General features: G+C 53.6%; 1 long non-coding RNA gene across 1 annotated transcript; it reads right to left on the bottom strand.

Moving 5' to 3' along the window:
* Positions 1-1,924: 1,924 nt before the first annotated feature.
* LOC308062689 lies at positions 1,925-3,386 on the bottom strand. Its single transcript, XR_013927656.1, has 2 exons — positions 2,670-3,386; positions 1,925-2,414 (listed from the first exon to the last, which is right to left on the bottom strand). It is a non-coding gene; the product is annotated as an uncharacterized lncRNA (long non-coding RNA).
* Positions 3,387-21,788: the final 18,402 nt, after the last annotated feature.

The following is a 21,788-nucleotide window of genomic DNA, read 5'->3' as shown; positions in this document are numbered from 1 at the left end:
ATGCTCCTACTTAAAGAACATGGAGTATGTGGATATCTCAAGGGTAAGATGGGCCACTGTCGTATCCACATTTCAAATGTCACACAAGATGTGGAAAATGATTTGGATTTATTAGATAAAATTGAAAAAGAAACAGAATCAATTCAAGAAGATATGTCAGAAGACTGGTTAGGGAAAAATTTTAACAAACTGGGATGGAATTTGAGCTCTTGGATACAGTGCATCATCAAAACGTTGTTTCTGTTACTAATTGTAATTCTGATGATCGTGCTAGTCTATGCATGTTTGAAGAAACAGTTTACCAACAGAATTTCAGTCAATCGTATGAGAGAAGTACCAACTATTCCATCAAGACATAGTCCACCACCAAAATATGTTGAAACAAATGATATGTAAATAATGTGAAAGTATTGAAAAATGATTTTCAACACTTTCAAAGGGGGGAAATGTTATACATTTGCTAATAAGCTAAGATTGATTGACTTTATTTGATTGATTATTTGATTTTATAAAATTCTTTTATAGAATAGAAAGACAGAAGGATAAGAAATCTATTTTAATGAAACTTATAGTTGCACAGCAAAAGCTGCTATGAGATCCTCTCTACATCCCCTACCACGGCTAGAACAATGGGCTAGAACCATTGTTAAAACTTTGGTAATAACTTTATGGCTTGAAAGGTTTCTTTGTATTTGACCACTCTCCTGTATGTAGAAGGTGTATTGAAATGTCAGAATATGAGATGAATGGAAACTGGGGAGAGTCGACTGGAACAGCTTGTGGTTACCTGCCAAGAAACCGTGAACTTTAGTAAAAGGTAATTCCGGCAGGGGGAGATCGCGACCACCGACTCATATACCACCTACCCAAATCGTACCCCAGACCCATTTCTAGACCTTTCTAAGCTCTACTGCGCAGAATCGGATATAGGAGGAGAATATGTTAATGCTTTACGGGAAATATCATGGTTATGCATGCATACTTAATGAATATGTATGAATAAGTTCTATATATGGTGTCTAATTTTGAGACTTGGTGTGCGTTGATCGTGAGAGGACTCGCTCACGCACCCGGCCGTCAATAAAGAAGTCTCTGCTTATCTACATCACATTGGTGTCGATAGGTTCTTCATTCCGAGATTTCGGTAACACAGGGAGCTCCTTCCCTTCCGAGCAGGAGGAGATGGGCTGTGCTGTGGGGGTGTCACGGCCTGGGGTGGGCTGCCCCGGGGCTGGGCAGTCTCTGGAGGCTCTCAAACCCCGCCTGGCCGTGACCCTGAGCGGCCGGCTCCTGGGGGAGCTGCTTTCGCAAGGCCTTGGGCTGGATGGTCTCCAGAGGTCCCTGCCAGCCCTGACCCGTCTGATTCTGCCGCTCTGTGCGGAGGCGCGGGGCCGGCCCGCGGCGCTGAGGGGCGGTGGGGCCGCAGGGGCAGCGGGGTCGGGAAGGCGGTGGCGTGGGCTCTGAGGGGCCGGTGTGCGGGACAGCCGGGAGCGGGCAGCCCGGCGGGCAGCGGGAGCGCCCTTCGGCCGGCCTCTGTGCCGCCACAGGCTCACCGCCCCGGCCATAGGTGGCCAAAGACTTGCCGTGCATGCCCGGGGCATCGTGGAGGGGCTGCTGGCTGCCCGCAGGTGGTCTCCCCTTTGGAGACTGGTCAAAGGCTTGGGCTTTGTTTGTTGGGCTTTGTTGATGGCTCAACAGAGGGCTTGGTTTTGCAGTGTGCCCCCTTACTGCTGCTCTGGTGACGTGCTGGGCAGCAGTGGCTGCAGGGCAGGTGGGGACAAGTGGCATGGGCAGGAGACAGAGCTGCCCATCCTGCTGGGGACATGGAGGGGCCTGTGCTGCTGGAGCCAGAGCATCGGCGGCTTGGTAGCCCCTGGGCTCAGCCACGTCAGCCCCAGGCAGTGCAGGCTGCTCAGACAGTGGGTGGCAGAAAAAGTCATTTATTGCGGCAGCGTGGCCCTGGAGAGGGGAAGGAAGGCATTGCTTTCAAGTTCTGCTTCGGCTCCACCTTGGGCTTCTCCCCTCTGCTTCACAGCCCAGTGGAGCAGCTGGCACTTTATGGCAAAGGCGAAGCATGAGGGCACGTCTTTGCCCTGGACCACTGGAAAGAGCAGTTGTCCTGCTGCTCTCCAGAGGACGCCAGCTCCTCTGGGGCTGAGGTGTCTTCTTCCCTGTTAGCCTTCAGGAAGAGAAGCCTGCAGAGCATCCTCGGGCTGGGGCTGCTGCTTCGTCTCTGCCTGAGCAGAGCCCTCGCTGGGGGTCGAGTGCCACCTCCCCCATGTCCTTGGCAGCCATAAGCGCAGTAATCATAGGTTAAACCACCCCTTACAGCCTTCGTCATCAAAGGATGAGGAATGTCTGAGTTGCCAGGGAGGAGACCAGGGGGCTGGTGTCTTTCATTGCGCCTTTAAGCACTGTGGGGACAAAGCAGCAGAGGTGAGGTGACAGCCCTGTGTCCCCTCCAGGCAGGGCGCACTGCACCCTGTGATTGCCAGGGCCAGGAGGCAGCCAGGGGACAGGTGGCTCGGCTGGAAGCTGCTTCTCAGGAATAGCCCCCTGCAGAAACACCCCGTCCCCCCTAGGCACGCTGGGAGCAGATCCCCCCTTGCCCAGGTTGCGGGGGGGAGCTCCGTGCTAGCTCCTTCCTCCTCCCCACTGCCCTCGCTCACCATGTCGGATGTACTCCAGGTACCACTGCTCACGCACGCACCGCCCAACGAGCCCTGGAGCAACACAGTGTGTCAAGGATGCTGCTGCCGCTCAGAGACCCTTGCAGCCAGCCCACCTGGCTGCGCGGTCCCCCCGGGAGGGCTGACCCCGGAGTGCAGCATCAGGGAGGGGATGGATGAGCCTCCTGCCAGCCCCACCTGTGCAGGCAGGGGCAGGAGGGGGTGAAGGGGTGCCCCATAGGTCCTGTGCTGGGACACAGGGACCCTGGGAGTCATGGCTCACCGATGAACCTGACAGCCTCCCATCGCAGGGGCTCCTGCCAGCTGTGCAGGTAATGCAGGCTCTGGCGCAGGTAGGCCATGGCCCTGCTCCTCTTCTTGGCCAGCTGGAGAGAGGAGAAGGGTGCAGGGTGGGCGCAGAGCTGCCCCCGCGTTTGGCCATCCCTCCACCCAGGGCCATCCCCCTTCCCCCCAGCAGGACATCCCCAGCTCCCCACTGTGTGGCACCGGGGTTCAGAGGGAGCATCAGGCTCCCAGGGATGCAGGGCTGCCACCCTAGTGGCAGGGTCCCCTTGGGGACCCCAGGGGCAAAGACAATGCGGAGCAGAGCCTGCTCCAGGAGGGTGTGTGCAGCCAAGGGGGCACAGCCCTCCATCCCCCCTCCCTCCCCGCAGGGCACAGGGCAGGGCTTGCCCGGGGAAGATCCCAGGGGTGTTGGGGCTCTGCCTACCAGGCACTCGGTGATCCTCCATGCCTGCCCGGTCTCAGCCATGTGCTCCAGCTGCCTCCACTTCAGGAACAGGCCAGCACTGCGGAGGGCTTCCTGGGAGGCCTGGTGAGCAACAGATATGCCACCACCACCATTGAGGGCACAGGACCCTGTGTCCTCCCTCTTGGCGGGGCTCAGAACCTCTTCTATCCCATGCCAGGAAGACACTCCAGCTGGGAATTGGTGCTGTCACCATGCTCAGCACCCCGGGGAAGAGAAGGACAATCACCCTCTCTGACTGGAAGGCCGTCAGGGCTTCAGTGCTTTGGCCCTGGTGGCCCCAGGCTGTTGTGGAGCTGTAGCTCAGTCTCTGGGGCTGCAGGACCCATGGCAGGGGCTGTGCGGAGGGAGCTGGGTGGGAAAGGGACCCACCTCCCCGTCCATCCTGGCAGCAGCAGGAGAAGGGCAGCAGTGGGCAGGGAGGGGGTCTCTGCCTGGCCCTAGGGACTCAGCAAGCTAGACCTCCCAGTGGCACACATTTGAAGGGTCCAGTGTCAGCATTGCCGGGCCCAAAGGACCGGTCAGGCTAAGAATCCCACCTTGGCCACACTTTTGTTCTGATCGTGCAGGTGCAAGAGCAGTGGCAGCAGGCTGCTCCACACCTTCTTCTTCATCTTCTTCTTTTCAGCGCCCACCACGAGCCACATCAAGCTTTGGAAGAGGTGGATGGATTGCTCCCGCACAGTGTCCAAATGCTGGGGAAGGAGGGGAGGAGGACCTCAGCCCCAAGCGCAAGCCCATGGCAAGCGAGGGGCTGACGTGGAGGTGAACTTCCCCCAGATGGCTGCAGGCAGCCCTGCTCCATAAGGGAGTGCATGAGCCGTGGCATGCAGAATGTCTGTGCAGAGGGGCTGGGGGCCGGAGAGGGAGACCCTGTGGAGGACTGGGGGATGCTGCCAGGGCAGGGTGCACATTGGTGTTGCTCAGCACACCGGCTGCTGTCCTGCCACCCCCGTCCGCCCTGCGGCAAGCAGGCCGAGCCAGGGTGAGTCCACGCTGGGGGTTTGGGGTGCAGCACGGAGTCACCGAGGGCAGCGACAGTGGCTGGGGGCTGCAGGGCAAAGCATCCTCCTGCAGAGCATGGGGGCTGCGGTGGGAGACGCGAACGAGGTGCTCAATGAGGGGAGCATGGGGCTCTCCGCCAGCCTTACGTTGTCAAAGAGTGGCTGGAGCTTGTCAGCCAGCGCCGGGGCAATGAGGCTGGGCTTCTTCCCCGCCGGAAGCTGGAGCATGTTGTCAAGCACGGAGAGGGCCACGGCGCTGCCGTCACTGTCATCAGCCTGCAGCCGCTCCATGACGTACGGCAGCAGGACAAGGGTTTTCCATACCTGTGTGAGACACGCCACCTCATTTTTGTAAAGCGGCAAGCGACTGCAGGGCTGAAAACCCTCCCTGTGAGCACTGGCCTCCCCGCTGGCTTCTCAGCAGGCAGCATGGGTTACGAGGGCAAGCGCCTGGCAGACAGGGCTCCCTGGCACGGCCATGGGAAGAGCAGGGTGCGCAGGGGGAGGACAGACAGCTCTGGCTCCTTGCCAGACCCTCGGCTGCCCCCTTTTGCAACAGACCCCCTGAGCAGCCTGGTGGGTGACCAGCGCTGCTTGGAAAGCTGCGCGAGCTGCCAGCAGGCCCTGCGTTTCATCGCGGGGCTCATCACCCCACGGCCACGCTCTGCAGACCCCACACTCGGGCTGGTGGCTCTGCTGCCATCATCCCTGCTGGGACGTGCTGGCAGTGGGACCCTGTTCCCCTCGGCACTGCTGCCTCTCCCCTTGCCATGGGGCAGTGGGCCAGGGACGCGGGAGAGCTGGCTGCAGCTGGCTCAGCTCCCCATGCCCACAAAAGCCCAAGCCGCCACGTTACCTACCACCCACAGCTCTGCCATGGGCTGTTGTCCTGGCTGCCCCAGCTGCCCCCTACTCACTGTGTCAGGCCTCTCGGTGAGCCTGAGGATGGCCCTGAGCACCAGGGTGGGCATCCCCAGGCACTGGCTCTGCAGATACATGGGGAAGATTGCCAGGGCACAGTCCAGCTCTTCACTGAGGTCAGTGCAGCCCACCATCTGAAACACACGCAACGGGAGCTGGAGAGGTGCAGCGCTGGCTCCAGCCATCAGCTCAGGCAGGGCAAGGACACCGGGGCAAGGCCAAGCCTGAATGGAGGCAGCAGGGACTGCGGAGAGCCCCCGTGCCCCACACCGCACTGGTTGCTCGCCTGGCTCCTCCATGGTACCAGCCAGAGCCCACCTGCTGCCCCAGCTCCCGCTGCAGCAGCGGGCATGGGAGAACTGAGCATCGGAGGGAGCTTGGAGCAGTGCCATCAGGCTCACCTCAACAAAGAAGACCATGGCGACCATCTCCCAGGAGGGGTTCTCCACAGAGAGGAGCTCTGCCAGATGGCGGAAGATGGTGGAGCGCAGGGATCTTGGGGTGTTCATCATCTCCCTGGAAGGGGGAAGGAAGCACTGTCAGGCCTGAGCCAGGCGGGCACATCTCTGGGGGTCGCACCAGTCTGGTCATCACTGGACTGCAGCACTTTCTGCAAGCAGTGGGGACCCCCTGCCATCAGCCCCAAGGGAGGGGGTGGTGTGGGGTGCACAGTCCCCCAGGAGTGTGGAGAAGGGGCTCTCACCTGGCCACGATGCGCACTCCCAGGAGGTGGGTCTGGGCACTGAGCAGCATGTCCCAGCCACCCTGCGCCTCGATGGCCAGCATGTGGCTCTCAAGGCCCATCCTGCAGAGCAGCACCGTCATGGCCTGCACCACAGACCTGCACGAGGAGAAATGCTCAGCTCCCACCGGGACCCCTGGCTTGGCTCCAGGTGGCTGGCAGGGACGAGCGGACAGGGATGGCGCACCTGATAGGAGCAATCAGACCCTGTTGGTGGCCCTTCCAGAAGATTTGCACCTCCTTTGGCGTCAGCTCTGTGGTGAATGACACTTGGAAAAGCAGTGCCAGGAAAAGCCGGGGGAAAATGTCTTCCACGTCCCGTGGGCAGCTGGACTGCAGGAGGATCTTGCTTATGGTGCTGGCTGCCTGCAGAAGACACCAGACACGGACATCTCGCTGACCCCTGGGGAGGCCAAGGCTTGGGGCGGGCATGGAAGGGAAGGGGTGGCCCCAGACAGCTGAGAGCAGCCCCGGAGGTCAGTGAGGCCTCATCCAGCAACTCACAGCCAGGGAGAGGACGCGCGGGTTGTCCTTGGTAGAGGCGGAGGTCTTGTGCAGCGACTGGTTCATCATGACGTTGATGAGCTCCTGCAGCACCTTCTTGGCAGCCTGGGGCTCAAAGAGCATCACCGCCCACATGGTCATGGCGACACTGTGGAGAACCAGGGCTCTGTCAGTGGGGACACCCAGGAGTAAGGCCAGCCTGAAGTCCCTTGGGAGGGTGTTGGGGCCCCTCTGCCAGGGTGAGAGCAGCCCTAAAGTCTGGTGAGCCCCGTACTAGGTGCATGTTGGGGAGCAGTGCAGCAGGCCGGCCACCACCTCGCTGGGGTGTTTGTCTGCCAGCACGCGCAGGGCCCTGTCCAGGCTGTTGACGGCTACCAGCATCCTGATGGAGGGCAGGTTTGTGTAGATGGCGCGCACGATCTTCAAGACCTGGAGAGGAGACACAGGAGGGAGTGGGGATGTCAGTAGGATGAGCGCGGCTGTTTCCCCAGCTCCCTCTGGGAGCTGCTTCTGTTCCCGTTGTGGTATGCCAGCTGGAGATGGTGTCAGCGCTGGCCAGGTGCAGAGCCGGGGGAGGAACGGTGCCCCGGGGGGCTGGAGCATCAGCTGTGCCACCCCTGGGCGACTCACCTGCCCCGGCTGGAAGGCAGGGCCCAACACAAGGACATCCACCATGTGGGCAGCCACGCGGATGCTGTAGGTGCTTGGGTCTCTCATGTTGTTGATGGCTAGGAGGATGATGTCTGCCCGGTCAGAGGGACGGAGGTATTTCGTGAACTTCTGCGGCATGAAGGAGAGGAAGGGAGATTTGTCACCTAGAGCATCCCCCAGAGCATCTTGGCTGTGCAGGGAGTGGGACGCAGAGCCAGGCTGCACTGGGCAGATGGACGGTGGGGGTCAGGGTGCCATGGGGAACCAGAGCTCGCTGGAGGCCTTTGCCTCGCCCCTGCTCAGGATCGGCGCAAGCCCCCGCTATCGCCATGCATCAGGTGTCCCTTCGCTCATGCTGATCCCGCCAGCCAGGAGCTGAAGGCCCTTCTTACCAAGAAGATTTCTCTGGCGCCGCTGGTTTGCAAAAGCTGCTGGGGCTGCCTCGCTTGCCAGACCTCCTGGTGCTCCAGCTGCCCTCTGTCATGCGGCCAGGGCTGCCTGCCTGGGGAGGAGAAAAACCGGGGTGCTGAGAGAGAGGGTGCAGAGCTGGAGGTGCAGTCTGAGTGCTGGGCAGAAAAGTCACTGGCAAAGGACTGGGACGCCCTGACAGGTCTGGGGAGCAGATACGCAGGGAGGGTCCGGGGCTGTTGTGAGCAGGGCTGAGAGGAAATGGCTCTTCAGACTGCAGGCAGGCAGGCAGGTTGTATGCGGCTTTCTCTGGCCAAGGAGGGTGGCCACTGGCTGCCCATGCTGGGGGGGACCAAGCCCGACACGGCCTCTCTTACTTCTCTGCTTCAGGATGAAGGTGTGCAGGTGATGGAGAGCTTCTGCAGCCTTGTGGCGGGTCCTCTCACGCTTGCAGGTGCAGCAGAGAATGAGGTGCCCCACCAGCAGCCCCAGTACCGCAAACTGATGACTCTTGGAGCACTGGTGTCTGAGGACTATAGTTTGTGCAAAGCAGGAGCAGACCTGGGGGAAGAGAGGCAGTGCAGGCACAAGGTGAGGCCGGTCACAAGGTGAGCCCCAGCTGCTCCCAGAGCAGCCGGGCACCAGGCCGGAGCAGGGAAGCCAAGTTCCTGCCTGTGCCTGCGGCAGCCCTGCCCTGCCCTGCCCTGGGAGAGAGCGTGGACAGGGCAGGGACAGGGCAAAGACTCCTGCTCCCAGCCTCCTGCTGACTGGGTGCCCAACTTCCCCAGGAGGTGCCAGGGCTCCGGGCTGCAGGGACAGGGCAGTGGGACTGCCCAGACCAGGAGCTCGGTACCTGTGGCATGGAGCAGGTGGTGAACTCGATCAGACTGGCAATCTGCGCCACGGCCCTCTCCTGCACTGCTTCCCTCTGGGACCTGGTGAAGGGCAGCAGGACCTGGGAGGAGAAAAGCTGCTGGTGTGCCAGGGAGGTGGCATGGCGCAGCACGGCACAGGCAGGCTTGCTCCGGGGCAATGCCTGGCATGGGGCATGTGTCCTTCTTGCCTCTCGCAGCAACGTGCTGCGGCCAGGCAGGTCGCCGCATCCTGCTCCTGCTGCTGCCTCTGCTGCCTTCCACTCCTCCCCCCTCAAACAACGTCCCTGCACCCGCCACCCAGGGACCCCAAGGCTTTGTGGTGACCAGCTCCCTGGGGAACGGTGGTGGGGGCTCTGGGATATGTGCCGTGGTAAAGCTGGAGGGGGAAAGCCCCAGGGCTGGGCTCCCCTTGCCAAGCCAGACAGGCAGGTCTGTCTGGGCGGGAGTGTTGGGCAGGATGGGCAGCAAGCACGGCTGCAGAGGTGGGGTGAGCTGTGGCAGGAGAAGAAGGGGCTCTGGCAGCAGCCAGGGGGCAAGGGGCTAGTGGGAGGGGCATGGCGGGGAAGGAGGGACATTGCCTGCCCCATTCCTTGCACCAGGCGCTGGGAGGGCCACCGCTCGAGCCGGGGGTCACTGCCCATAGGGACCCTGTGCCAAGGCCAGACCTGCAAGATGTTCTGCAGCTCCAGGATGCCAAGCGTGCCAGCACTGCATACCAGCACCTTCAGCATGCTGTCCATCACGGCCATGGTCTGCGAGGGAGACAGAGTCTTGGGGGCAGCCCTGGAAGCCAGGGAGGGACGGCCATGGCCCTGCGGTGCCCAGGAAGGGACCCTGGGGCAGGGGATCTCCCCGTGGTTCACCCTGTGGCATACCTTGGAGTAGAGGGAAGCCTCGGGGTCCTGGGTGTCCTCCTGTGGGTGCTGGTAGAAGATGCTGCGGAAGCAGGCTTGGAGGAGGCTGCTTGTCTTCTCCTCCAGACGCAGTCCCACTCTGCTGCAGGGACAAAGGGGTGCTCTTGGGGCCCAGCAAGGGAGAGGCAGACTCTGGGGCTGGAGACCTGGCTCGGCTCCCACGCCACAGGGGTCATGTCAACCCCCACGCTACTGACACTCAAGTTGAGGGGGAAAACCCTGTACCGCCCCCTGCCCCTCCCTCTCAGACCCAGCACGGGGGATGCCCCCCATATGGGACGAGTGCTGTCGGGGCCACCTGGCACCGAGGAGGCCAAGCTGTGGGGGCCGGGGCAGGTACCTCATGGAGGTGATGGCCAACATGGCTTGCTGCCACACCGTGGTGCCCAGGTCGTCAGTGGGCTCCTCTTGCAGCAGCACCTGGGGAGCACAGCAGGGTGAGTCACGTCAGGATGGGGCAGTCTCCTTCAGCCAGCAAGAGCCTGCGGGGCTGGCAGAGCCCCGGCTGCCCCCATCCTGGCACCCCCTCCCAACCCAGCACTCAGTGGTCCCAGGCCCCATGGTGGCAAGTTCTGTGCCCATCACGGAGCCACAGGCTGGCCAAGGGACCTGCAAACATCATTGGGTCCAACCCCCAGCTCCAGTCGGGCCACGCGAGTGGTTTTAGAACATCTCCAAGGAGAGAAACCTGGAGCAGCGCTCCTTCACACCCCCCTACCCGGCCAAGCCCTCTCCTGCCCCCAGGGCTGTGCCACTGCCCACTGCCCCCGGGCCTGCCTCTTGAGGCCTGACTGCTTGTCCCCTCACCTGGATGGTGTCCACCACCTCCCACTGAAAGTAGTAAAGCTCGTCCCACACGCTGGAGTCCATGGTGGCGGTGCCGCAGGCGGTGCAGATGGCGGCCAGAAACTTCAGCTTCTGGTCTGCTTGCTGCCAGCCGAGGAGGGGACAGAGGGACAGACAGCGCTGATGTCTAGCTATGCATTCAATCCCCATTATCACATTGTAGTCACCATGAAGTGATTCACTTCTGCTCGTGAAGTTAGGGTCGCCGTACGTCTGTAACTTTGTCCTAATGACAAGTGCCCCTGAAGGAGAACTCCAAGCCTGATAAGGGGAACACCTCACCCCAGGAGGTGCCAACAGCCCGTTACTTGCAACAAAGGCAAGAAGCCAGCGGAACGAGACTGAAACTAGGGGCAAGGTAAAGGCAGCGGGGGGAGAGCGCAACCACCGACTCCAGTCAGGACTAAAGGACTCACCCTCACCCCTCCCTCAGACATGCAGTAAATGAAAAACACACTGTAACTTGAAATCAAAGCGAGAGATCTATAGACCAACGGAAAGCTACCGCGCGTACTAATTACCAATAGCATCTTTTAGCTAGAGTTTGGAAAATACGTATGTATAACTAGACTGCATAAATGTTAATCTTGTTCTTCTGAGCTTTGCGCTTGCTTCGTGGAGCATCATCAGCTAAGCCCCAGCTTTGCGCGAATCCGTAATAAAGAAATGCCTGGACTCCGTGCGTCGGTTGCCTCTTGCCCAACGGGCGAAGGCGTACACTTTTTGGATAACAGTGTCAGTGGGGAGAGACAGCTGGGAGGGGGCATAGCCCCCGGCACCTTGTGAGCAGGGCATGTGGGCAGAAAGACTGGCCGGGAGGTAGGGGCACAGCCTCGTAGAAGTGGCCACGCATACCTTTGGTCTGATCCTGAGGAAGCCTTGGATGATGTCCAGGGTATTCTCTTCCTCCGTGGGCGCAGCCAAGTCAGAGTGGCAGGAATCTGGCGGACACAGAGCAGGCAGGGCTGGGGTCAGGCCGTGGGCAAAGCGCGAGCCCTCCGCCCAGCTCCTGGGGATGTCCCCAGCCCCAGCTCAAGGCTGGGACACTGGTGTCCCCTGCGCGCCCCAGGGGTGAGGGTGCGATGCTGGAGGGCAGCACCAGGAGGGGGGCCCGGTGTGCCTGGGTGAAGGATGCACTGGTACCAGGGGCAGGGAGGGTCCCTGCCCCAGGGATGCTGTGGCAGGGCTGGGTCTTTGGCCGCTGCCCCATGGGAGCCTGGCTGCCAGCCTGGCCGGGGGCTGCGAGTCTGGGGCAGGGCAGGGCAGGGTGAGCAGAGTGGGCAGCCCCCTGCCCACGATGCCCTCACACTCACGCGCATGCAGCAGCGGGAACTTACAATTGTTGGGCTTCAGCCGCGAGCTGGGAGCTGGGGCAGCTCTGTCCTTTTCCTGCCAGGACTGCCTGGGGTGGCTGGCGGGTATCCCCACCATCCTGCGGCAGGGAGAGAGGAAAGGGGTGAAGGGAAGCCTGCAGCACCCGGGGCTGCCCTGCCAGGGGCGGTGGGGCAGAAGTAGCTCTGTTCAGGGGGCTCCTTGCCACCAGCCTGCCCCGACACCTTCCTCCCAGACACTGTGGGGGCAGCACCGGGTGACACGGCATGTCACAAAGTGCCCCACTGTGACCCTTCCTGATGCCCCAGGGCCCCACTGACCGCTCCTTGCCCCAGGGGGTTGGGACTGACTCCCTCTTCCTCCTTCTCCCTCTATGGGGCTGGGGTTCATCTAGACTGGGGGCATGCCACTTGTCATAGGGACCCCTCTGTCACCTCGCTCCTGGGGCCGCACCCGCTTGTGGCCAGGCTGAGCTGGGGCTCAGCCCCCACACCGTCAGGCACGCCGAGGCTCTTCTCTCTTCCACCTGGGGCTCGGGACAAGGCCTGCGCGGCTCCCCTTGCTCCAAGGCTGGTGGGCACACAGGGACGACAGACGCCCTCCCGTGCGCTCAGCCGCAGCCGCACAGACTGGCACTGCTGGGGTCACTCGGGTTACCCCGGGCACTGTTGCCATGGTGCAGGGCACTGTTCCATCATCCCTTGGCTGGAACCCGGGCGGGGGCGGGGGGAGTCCCCCTGCTCCTCACCCCAGCCCCACTGGGCCCAGCCCAGGCCTGCTGGGCCAACCTGGCGAGGCGAGCTTTAAAGCGAAGGATGCAGGGGGAGGGCTGCAGTGCGGCAATGCTCGTGCCATCACCTGCGACTGGGGCATAAGCCAGGCCAAGCAGAGCAGCGATATGTGTTCCTTAGCTGCCTCCCGAGATGAGTCCCAGAAGGCCAACCGCCTCCAGGCTGTGCATGGCGGCGGTGGATCCTCTTGCACCCCTCCCGGGAGACCTGTGTGCTCGGTCGCCTCTCTGCAATGCCCATACACCAGCACCCGCGGCACAGGGGATCACCAGGAAGAATGAAAGATCTGTGTGCGGTCGCAGGGCCATGAGCTCATTGCAGTTACGGAGACATGGCGGGATAGCCTCCACGGCTGGGAGGCTGTCGTGGGTGGCTGTGTGCTTTTTAGAAAAGAGGCCAGCAGGGAGAGGTGGTGGAGTTGCTCTTTGTGTGAGGGAGCAACGGGAAGGTCGCGAGCTCTCCCTTGGGGTGGGTGCAGGACGAGTCCAGAGGTTACGGGTAAAGATGAAGGGGCCCGCCAACACGCGGGATGCCGTTGTAGGTGTTTGCTACGGGCCACCTGATGAGGGAGGGGAAGCCAATGAGGCCTTCTACAGACAATGGCAGGCAGCCTCACGATGCCAGGACCTGGTTCTCACGGGGGACTTCAGCCTCCCTGCTACCTGCTGGAAAGCCAACCCAGCTAGGCTCACACAGTCCAGGAGGTTCCTGCAGAGCACCGACGGTAACTTTTTGACGCAGGTGGTGGAGGAGCCAACGAGGCAAGCTGTGCTCTCAGACCCGTTCTTCGCAAGCAGAGGGCTGGTTGGGGATGTGAAAGTTGAAGGCAGCCTTGGCCGCAATGACCATGAGATGGCGGAGTTCAGGGTCCTGTGCTGAGGAAGCGAGCCGACAAGTAGGATTGCCGCCCTGGCCTACAGGAGAGCTAACGCTGGCTTCTTCAAGGACCTCCTTGGAGGAATGCCATGGGTGAGGGCTCCAGAAGGTACTTCCCAGTCCAAGAGAGACAAGGAACTACTGGAGAGGGGCCAGCAGAGGGCTACAAAGATGGTGAGGGGACTGGAGCATCTCCCTTAGGAGGACAGGCTGAGAGGGCTGGGCCTGTTCAGCCTGCAGGAGAGAAGACTCAGGGGGGATCTGTCGCATCCCAGCTATGAGGAGGGAGAGAGCGACTCAGACTCGCAAATGCCCTTGCTGTGGGTTGCGCTGAGGTAACACCCGAGGTCCGTACCTAAACATCAACTTTAATGGAACAAACACCCAGTAAACATTGACCCTTTCACAATTATATCCAACCAAGCTATGTGGCTTTAGGAGAAGCTGGGGTAGGCCTTGTATTACTTTAGGAGAAAAAGCTGAGGCGGCGGGGGCGGGACATGGGGCAAGACAGCTAGAGAGAGGGGGAGATCACCACTCCTGGATCCAGCGCCGCAGCTGCCAGCAGGGCTGTTGGACAAAGAGTCCCAGAGGCTTCTAGGTGTGCCTAGTTGGGAGCCCCAGTCCCTGGGCTCCTGGAGCCTTCTCTCGCCCCAGCTGCAGGAGTGGCTGAGGCCAGGCGGCCAGGGGAAGGGCCACCAGCCCCCGTGCCTGTCACTGCCTCCGGCACCTTCCCTCAGGGCGCTGCCTGGGCTCTGGGCACCGCACCTGGGCCTCGGCCCGACGGGATCTTATCAACGGGACAAGGGGCAACGGGCACAAACGGCCACACAGGTGTCACAGTTTTGCTAATAAGTTAAGATTGATTGACTTTATTTGATTGATTATTTGATTTTATAAAATTCTTTTATAGAATAGAAAGACAGAAGGATAAGAAATCTATTTTAATGAAACTTATAGTTGCACAGCAAAAGCTGCTATGAGATCCTCTCTACATCCCCTACCACAGCTAGAAGAATGGGCTAGAACCATTGTTAAAACTTTGGTAATAACTTTAGGGTTTGAAAGGTTTCTTTGTATTTGACCAGTCTTCTGTATGTAGAAGGTGTATTGAAATGTCAGAATATGAGATGAATGGAAACTGGGGAGAGTCGACTGGAACAGCTTGTGGTTACCTGCCAAGAAACCGTGAACTTTAGTAAAAGGTAATTCCGGCAGGGGGAGATCGCGACCACCGACTCATATACCACCTACCCAAATCGTACCCCAGACCCATTTCTAGACCTTTCTAAGCTCTACTGCGCAGAATCGGATATAGGAGGAGAATATGTTAATGCTTTACGGGAAATATCATGGTTATGCATGCATACTTAATGAATATGTATGAATAAGTTCTATATATGGTGTCTAATTTTGAGACTTGGTGTGCGTTGATCGTGAGAGGACTCGCTCACGCACCCGGCCGTCAATAAAGAAGTCTCTGCTTATCTACATCACATTGGTGTCGATAAGTTCTTCATTCCGAGATTTCGGCAACAGTTTTGGCGACCCAGATGGGACCTCGCCGAAGGAGACCGGAGGAGTCGGGGACCTGATCGGGTCCAGCCGGCACCGAGGATTTCTCCGGGATACCCATTGATCCCCGATCCATAAGGCTCTTCGCGACGTTCCCCGGATTTTTGGTAAGACACTTCTTTTCCTAATTGTAGTTAGTGAGTTAGCGTCCCAGTAAAGTAAGTGCACTAGAGGAAGTGGGTAGGAGTCCCACTGTAATAAGTGTATGGTAAGGAGTGGGTTAGAGTCCCACCAGTGGGTTGGAGTCCCACTGAGTAAGTCTGCCTGTCAGACGCGGTGAAAGCTGTGCAGGGTAGGACTAGGAGTCTGCCCGTAAGACATAAGCGAAAGCTATTGCAGGGTTGGGCAAAAGTGGAAACAAGAGAACCCATATGCTATAGTGTTCTCTAAAGTAGTGCCTCTAACAAGAAGTTAGAAGGGTTTTGTGGGGGTTTTCTTGATACGGAATTTTTTCTTGTATTTGAGTATTGAGAAGAAAATTAAGAAGTGTATAATACTGTGTTTTATGTCTTTGTTTAAAGTAACTGTGGGAAAGTGTGAGTGTGGCTGTAAGGGTGAGACGTGCAATTGAGCACAAAAGCGAGTGTGGAGAGTGGATCCGCGGATCAGAGTGACAGAGTTGAATAATTGTGTATTGTACTGTGAGTGATTATACCAGGGCATCTAAGTTAACTCGGTTGTTTAAAAGTAAAAGCATGGGTAATCTTGCTGTAAATGACAAAATCCCGAAAAATTCTTTGTTGGGATGTTTATTGGCACATTGGGGAAATTTACATGATGATCTGCAAAAGAGCCAGATGATTGAGTATTGTAATAATTTGAGTATTGTAATAATTGGTGGCCTTTGTATATATTGGATGATCAGGAAAAGTGGCCCACGAATGGGACACTGAATTATAACACTATTCTGCAGTTAATGCTGTATTGTAAAAGAGAAGGGAAATGGAATAAAATGCCAAATGTGGATTTGTTCTTGTACTTAAGACAAAGAAAGGATTGGCAGGATGAATGTAAGCTAACTATTAGAGATAATTGGTAATGGCTATAACTTCTGATAATAAGAAAGTGGGAAAAAAAATGTTGTTCCAATTGTGAGATTGGGAGTGGATACAGGAGCGACATTTTCTTTTTATTAAATACCTGCAAAGGAAAAATTGGAACAAAACCAGGCCATTCCTGCAACCCCTGGATTTGAAATTTGGAAATAAGATAACTACACGTGAATTTTTGTATGTACCAGAATGTCCGATACCCTTCTTAGGAAGAGATTTGTTATCCAAATTAAATGCACAAAGTGTTTTTGACGAAGGAGAACTTTTCTTGAAAATACCTGAGTCAAAAACGGGAGAAATCCTGATGATACAAGAAAAAGTAAAGGAACAAGAAATTCCACCGGAGGTGGATTTGGCAGCGATCCCTACTGTATGGGAAACAAATATTCCTGGTAAATCGAAACTAGCAGAACCTGTTAAAATAGATTTGAAGGAAGGCGCGGGAACAGTGAGAACTAAACAATATCCAATCAAATCAGAAGTGAGACAGGAGTTGAAGAAATTGATTGATAAATTTTTGGAGTATAAAATTTTGGAAGAATGTGAATCTGAGTATAATACTCCTGTTCTACCAGTCAGAAAACCCTCGGGTGAATATAGGCTGGTGCAAGACTTGAGAGCAGTAAACTAAATAGTTCAGGATATTTATCCTGTAGTAGCAAACCCTTATACACTGTTAACAGCATTAAGGGAGACTTATCGGTGGTTTACAGTGCTTGATTTAAAAGATGCTTTCTTTTGTATACCTTTGGAAAAGGAAAGTAGAGAACTGTTTGCTTTTGAATGGGAAAATCCTCAAACCGGGCGAAGGATGCAGCTGACACGGACTAGATTACCCCAAGGATTTAAAAACAGTCCAACTATTTTTGGAAATCAGTTAGCAAAGGAACTTGAAACCTGGAAACAGGATAAATCAAGACCTGGGCATTTACTCTTACAATATGTGGATGACATACTGATTGCTACAGAAGAAAGATTTACTTGCATACGGGTGACTATTGACCTCTTGAATTTCCTGGGACTAAATGGGTACAAGGTATCCAGGAAGAAAGCCCAAACAGCCTGCCAGACTGTGATATATCTGGGCTTTGAGATTTCAAAAGGACAACGACAATTAGGAAAAGATCGCAAAGAAGCTATTTGTGGTATACCTGAGCCGAGAAATATTCATGAACTCAGAGCATTTTTGGGAATGACTGGGTGGTGTCATCTTTGGATTATGAACTATGGGCTAATAGCTAAACCGCTGTATGAGGCCCAAAAGAATTCTCCCTTTGTATGGGGCCCACCACAGCAAAGGCTTTTGTAGAGTTAAAACGTGCCTTAATGCCTGCACCTGCTTTGGGACTTTTGGATTTAACCAAAGATTTTCAGTTGTTTGTTCACGAAAGGCAACACCTGGCACTGGGAGTGTTAACTCAGAAGATAGGAAGCTGGAAATGACCAGTCGGATATTTCTCTAAACAACTGGACACAGTGAGTAAAGGGTGGCCAAACTGCCTTCGAGCAGTGACAGCGACAGTGATGCTCATACAAGAAGCTCGGAAATTGACTTTGGGAAGAACAATAACAGTCTATGTCCCACACATGGTGATAACTGTTTTAGAACAAAAGGGGGGACACTGGCTGTCTCCGAGCCAAATGACGCAGTACCAGGTAGTACTGACTGAACAAGATGATGTGACTTTAAAGACAACTAACCTGGTAAATCCTGCAGTGTTTTTAAGTTCCATACAGGAAGAAGGACAACTGGAACATGACTGCTTGGCTACCATCGGGTATGTTTACTCCAGTCGTCAAGACTTGAAGGATGTACCATTGGAGCGATCAGACTGGGAATTGTATACTGATGGAAGCAGCTTTATGGAACAAGGAGTCCGATACGCTGGATATGCGGTAACAACAGATACTACAGTTATAGAAGCAGGAGCATTGGCGAGTACTACATCAGCCCAGAAAGCGGAACTTATTGTCTTGATTCAAGCCCTAGAATTAAGTAAAGACAAGAAAGTAAATATCTGGACAGATTCAAAATATGCCTTTGGGGTAGTGCATGTCCATGGGGCTTTGTGGAAAGAAAGAGGGCTATTGTCCTCTCAAGGATCAAACATTAAGCATCAAAAGGAAATTATACAATTATTGCAAGCAGTTCAAAAGCCAGATCAAGTAGCAATCATGCACTGTAAGGCACATCACATTGGGAATACAAAAATAATAGCTGGGAATAATTCAGCTGATAAAACAGCAAAAAAAAAAAAAAAAAAAAAAAGGTAGCAAAGAAACAAGCATTGCAAATGGCAATAATTCCTTCTAAAACAGTAACCCTTCCTAGGGAAAAACAGAGATATTCAGAGGAAGATGACAAATTGGGTCAGTTATTAAATGCTAAGAAAAACTTAGCTGGATGGTGGATAACTCCTAATGGACAGGTAGTAATTCCACCTCTGGTGATGAGAGAGATAATTCAAACGAGACATCAAGAATGCCACTGGGGGGCAGAAGCCTTAGTAACATCTTTACGAAAGCAGGTAATACCAGATAAGATGTTGGGAATAGCTAAAACGGTAACTGCAAAGTGTGAAGTATGTTTGAAAAATAATCCAGTGATTAAGAAAAAGGTTCAAATGGGTAGACTGAAATCTGGTACAGAACCTGGAGATTATTGGCAAGTAGATTTTTCAGAGTTACCTAGACAAAATGGGTACCGGTACATCCTGGTAAGGGTTGATACTTTTACAGGATGGCCAGAAGCCCTTCCCTGTCGCACCACACGAGCAAAAAGAGGTTGTGAAGTGGTTATTACAAGAAATAATTCCGAGATTTGGAGTTTCTATTGGAATTTCCTCTGACAGAGGTCCACACTTTGTTGCTGAAGTAGTCCAAAGTGTTAGCAAAGTATTGGGTATTAATTGGGATTTGCATGCGTCTTGGAGACCGCAATCTAGTGGAAAAGTGGAGAGGATGAAGCAAACTTTGAAACGACGAGTAAGTAAGATTTGTCAAGAAACCAGTCTAAAGTGGCCTCAGGCACTTTCATTGGCATTATTATGAGTCAGGGTACAGCCAAAGAGTGGAACCTCAGTCAGTCTTTATGAATTATTATATGGAAAACCATATGAGTCTCTAGAACCAAATCTAAACATACATGTAAAAGGAAAACAAGATGTGTGTATAACTATTTGCTTTTTCTAAGGAAAACTTTGGATGCAGTAATTTGGAATAGACCTTTACCCCTGGAAAATTCAGTGCATGATTTCCAACCAGGAGACTATGTCTGTGTGAAGACCTGGACCTCCGAACCTTTGCAGGAGCGCTGGAGAGGACCTTTCCAGATACTGTTAACCACTTTTACAGCTATCAAGATAGCAGAATCAGATGCTTGGATACATTATACTCGAGTGAAGAAAGCACCTACTCCATGGAAGATTGTCAATCGTGACCCAGAGACCTTAAAATTGACACTGAAACATGTCTAATTTTTATATTGGATTTTATTTTGGTCGGTAGTGTTGGTGGGATCATGGGCTGGCTTGGTGGACAGGAACAAAAGACAAGTAGAAACAGAACAAGTGATTGAAATTCCCAAACAAATGGCTGAGGAAAATGTCATGGTAGGATTGACTAAAGAATTTGCCAATTTACAAAATATCACGCGGATCACTGCTTGTTTGCCGATAACTAGGGCAGTAGGTGAATCTATTCGATGGGGAATTTTAACCATGAATCTGACCAATCTGGAATGTAAAAATGAGACCACCTATTGTGAACAGAGGCCAGTAACTCAACGGTATGAACAAGTAAAGGTTATCAGAAAACAGTGGAAGTCGCCAGGTAAAGAAACAGATTGTAAAAAACTATTGAATTATGATTTTATAACAGGATCCCGACCTAGTGCCATAGCTTGAGTTCTTTTTCCTGGGGGTCCAAATCCCCAGTTAGGATGGTGTTCTTGTGATGAACAACTTAAAACCAATGCGAGCAGAAGTATCATGAAATGGAAGTGTAACAAAACTGGCCAAGGTACCCAATTAGTAGAACAATGGGACTCTATATGGTCTATGTCCATATTTTCCCATTTTCAGTATATGGCAAGAACTTCTTGGTGTTTGACCTGGGATGGAAAAGTTTTTTCAGTATTACCCTGGGCCAATGATAGGTCAACTTCATTGGGAGAAGGAAAATAAAATAGTGCCATGGTGGAAATGCGAGAAAGTGTATGATTGCAGTAATGCAGACTTAGCAATCCAAAGAATTCCTCCGTTGGCCGCTGCTTTGAAATATGGTTGTTTCTGTCGAGGTCTTAAGAATATTTTCAATTTAACCAGCACTTTTACAGTTAGAAAAGGAACTTTGTTTAGTTGCAGAAAAACTACCATTCGAAGTCCAGGACATTTAGTTTGGGCATTAAGCGGTGGAACCTGGACAACACATTTACCATTAGATGGTAAGGTGAAACAAATTACTTTAGGCATGCCAACATTGTGTCCAGTTTGGAAGAAATCACCGTTTAGAGGATCTTTAGAGAATTTAGAATTGAAAGGAATAAAGAGATCTGAGATAAATGATGATATTTGGAATGAACCATCTACAGGAGTGAAAATTGGCTGGGCACTTGAATCACTTTTAAATCCTATAGCTTCATATAGAAACAGAGCATGGCTCTATCAGTTAAGTGGTCAAGTGGAAAAATTAGCAAACGTTACCAAAAAGGGGTTTAAGGAATTGAATATACAATTACAGGCGACCTCCAGAATGACTTTACAAAATAGAATGGCATTAGATATGCTCCTACTTAAAGAACATGGAGTATGTGGATATCTCAAGGGTAAGATGGGCCACTGTCGTATCCACATTTCAAATGTCACACAAGATGTGGAAAATGATTTGGATTTATTAGATAAAATTGAAAAAGAAACAGAATCAATTCAAGAAGATATGTCAGAAGACTGGTTAGGGAAAATTTTTAACAAACTGGGATGGAATTTGAGCTCTTGGATACAGTGCATCATCAAAACGTTGTTTCTGTTACTAATTGTAATTCTGATGATCGTGCTAGTCTATGCATGTTTGAAGAAACAGTTTACCAACAGAATTTCAGTCAATCGTATGAGAGAAGTACCAACTATTCCATCAAGACATAGTCCACCACCAAAATATGTTGAAACAAATGATATGTAAATAATGTGAAAGTATTGAAAAATGATTTTCAACACTTTCAAAGGGGGGAAATGTTATACATTTGCTAATAAGCTAAGATTGATTGACTTTATTTGATTGATTATTTGATTTTATAAAATTCTTTTATAGAATAGAAAGACAGAAGGATAAGAAATCTATTTTAATGAAACTTATAGTTGCACAGCAAAAGCTGCTATGAGATCCTCTCTACATCCCCTACCACGGCTAGAAGAATGGGCTAGAACCATTGTTAAAACTTTGGTAATAACTTTAGGGTTTGAAAGGTTTCTTTGTATTTGACCACTCTCCTGTATGTAGAAGGTGTATTGAAATGTCAGAATATGAGATGAATGGAAACTGGGGAGAGTCGACTGGAACAGCTTGTGGTTACCTGCCAAGAAACCATGAACTTTAGTAAAAGGTAATTCCGGCAGGGGGAGATCGCGACCACCGACTCATATACCACCTACCCAAATCGTACCCCAGACCCATTTCTAGACCTTTCTAAGCTCTACTGCGCAGAATCGGATATAGGAGGAGAATATGTTAATGCTTTACGGGAAATATCATGGTTATGCATGCATACTTAATGAATATGTATGAATAAGTTCTATATATGGTGTCTAATTTTGAGACTTGGTGTGCGTTGATCGTGAGAGGACTCGCTCACGCACCCGGCCG

This window comes from Falco punctatus (assembly GCF_963210335.1).
Source record: "Falco punctatus genome assembly, chromosome: 4".
Taxonomy (NCBI): Eukaryota; Metazoa; Chordata; class Aves; order Falconiformes; family Falconidae; genus Falco; species Falco punctatus.
This window is presented reverse-complemented; position numbering and strand designations above follow the sequence as displayed.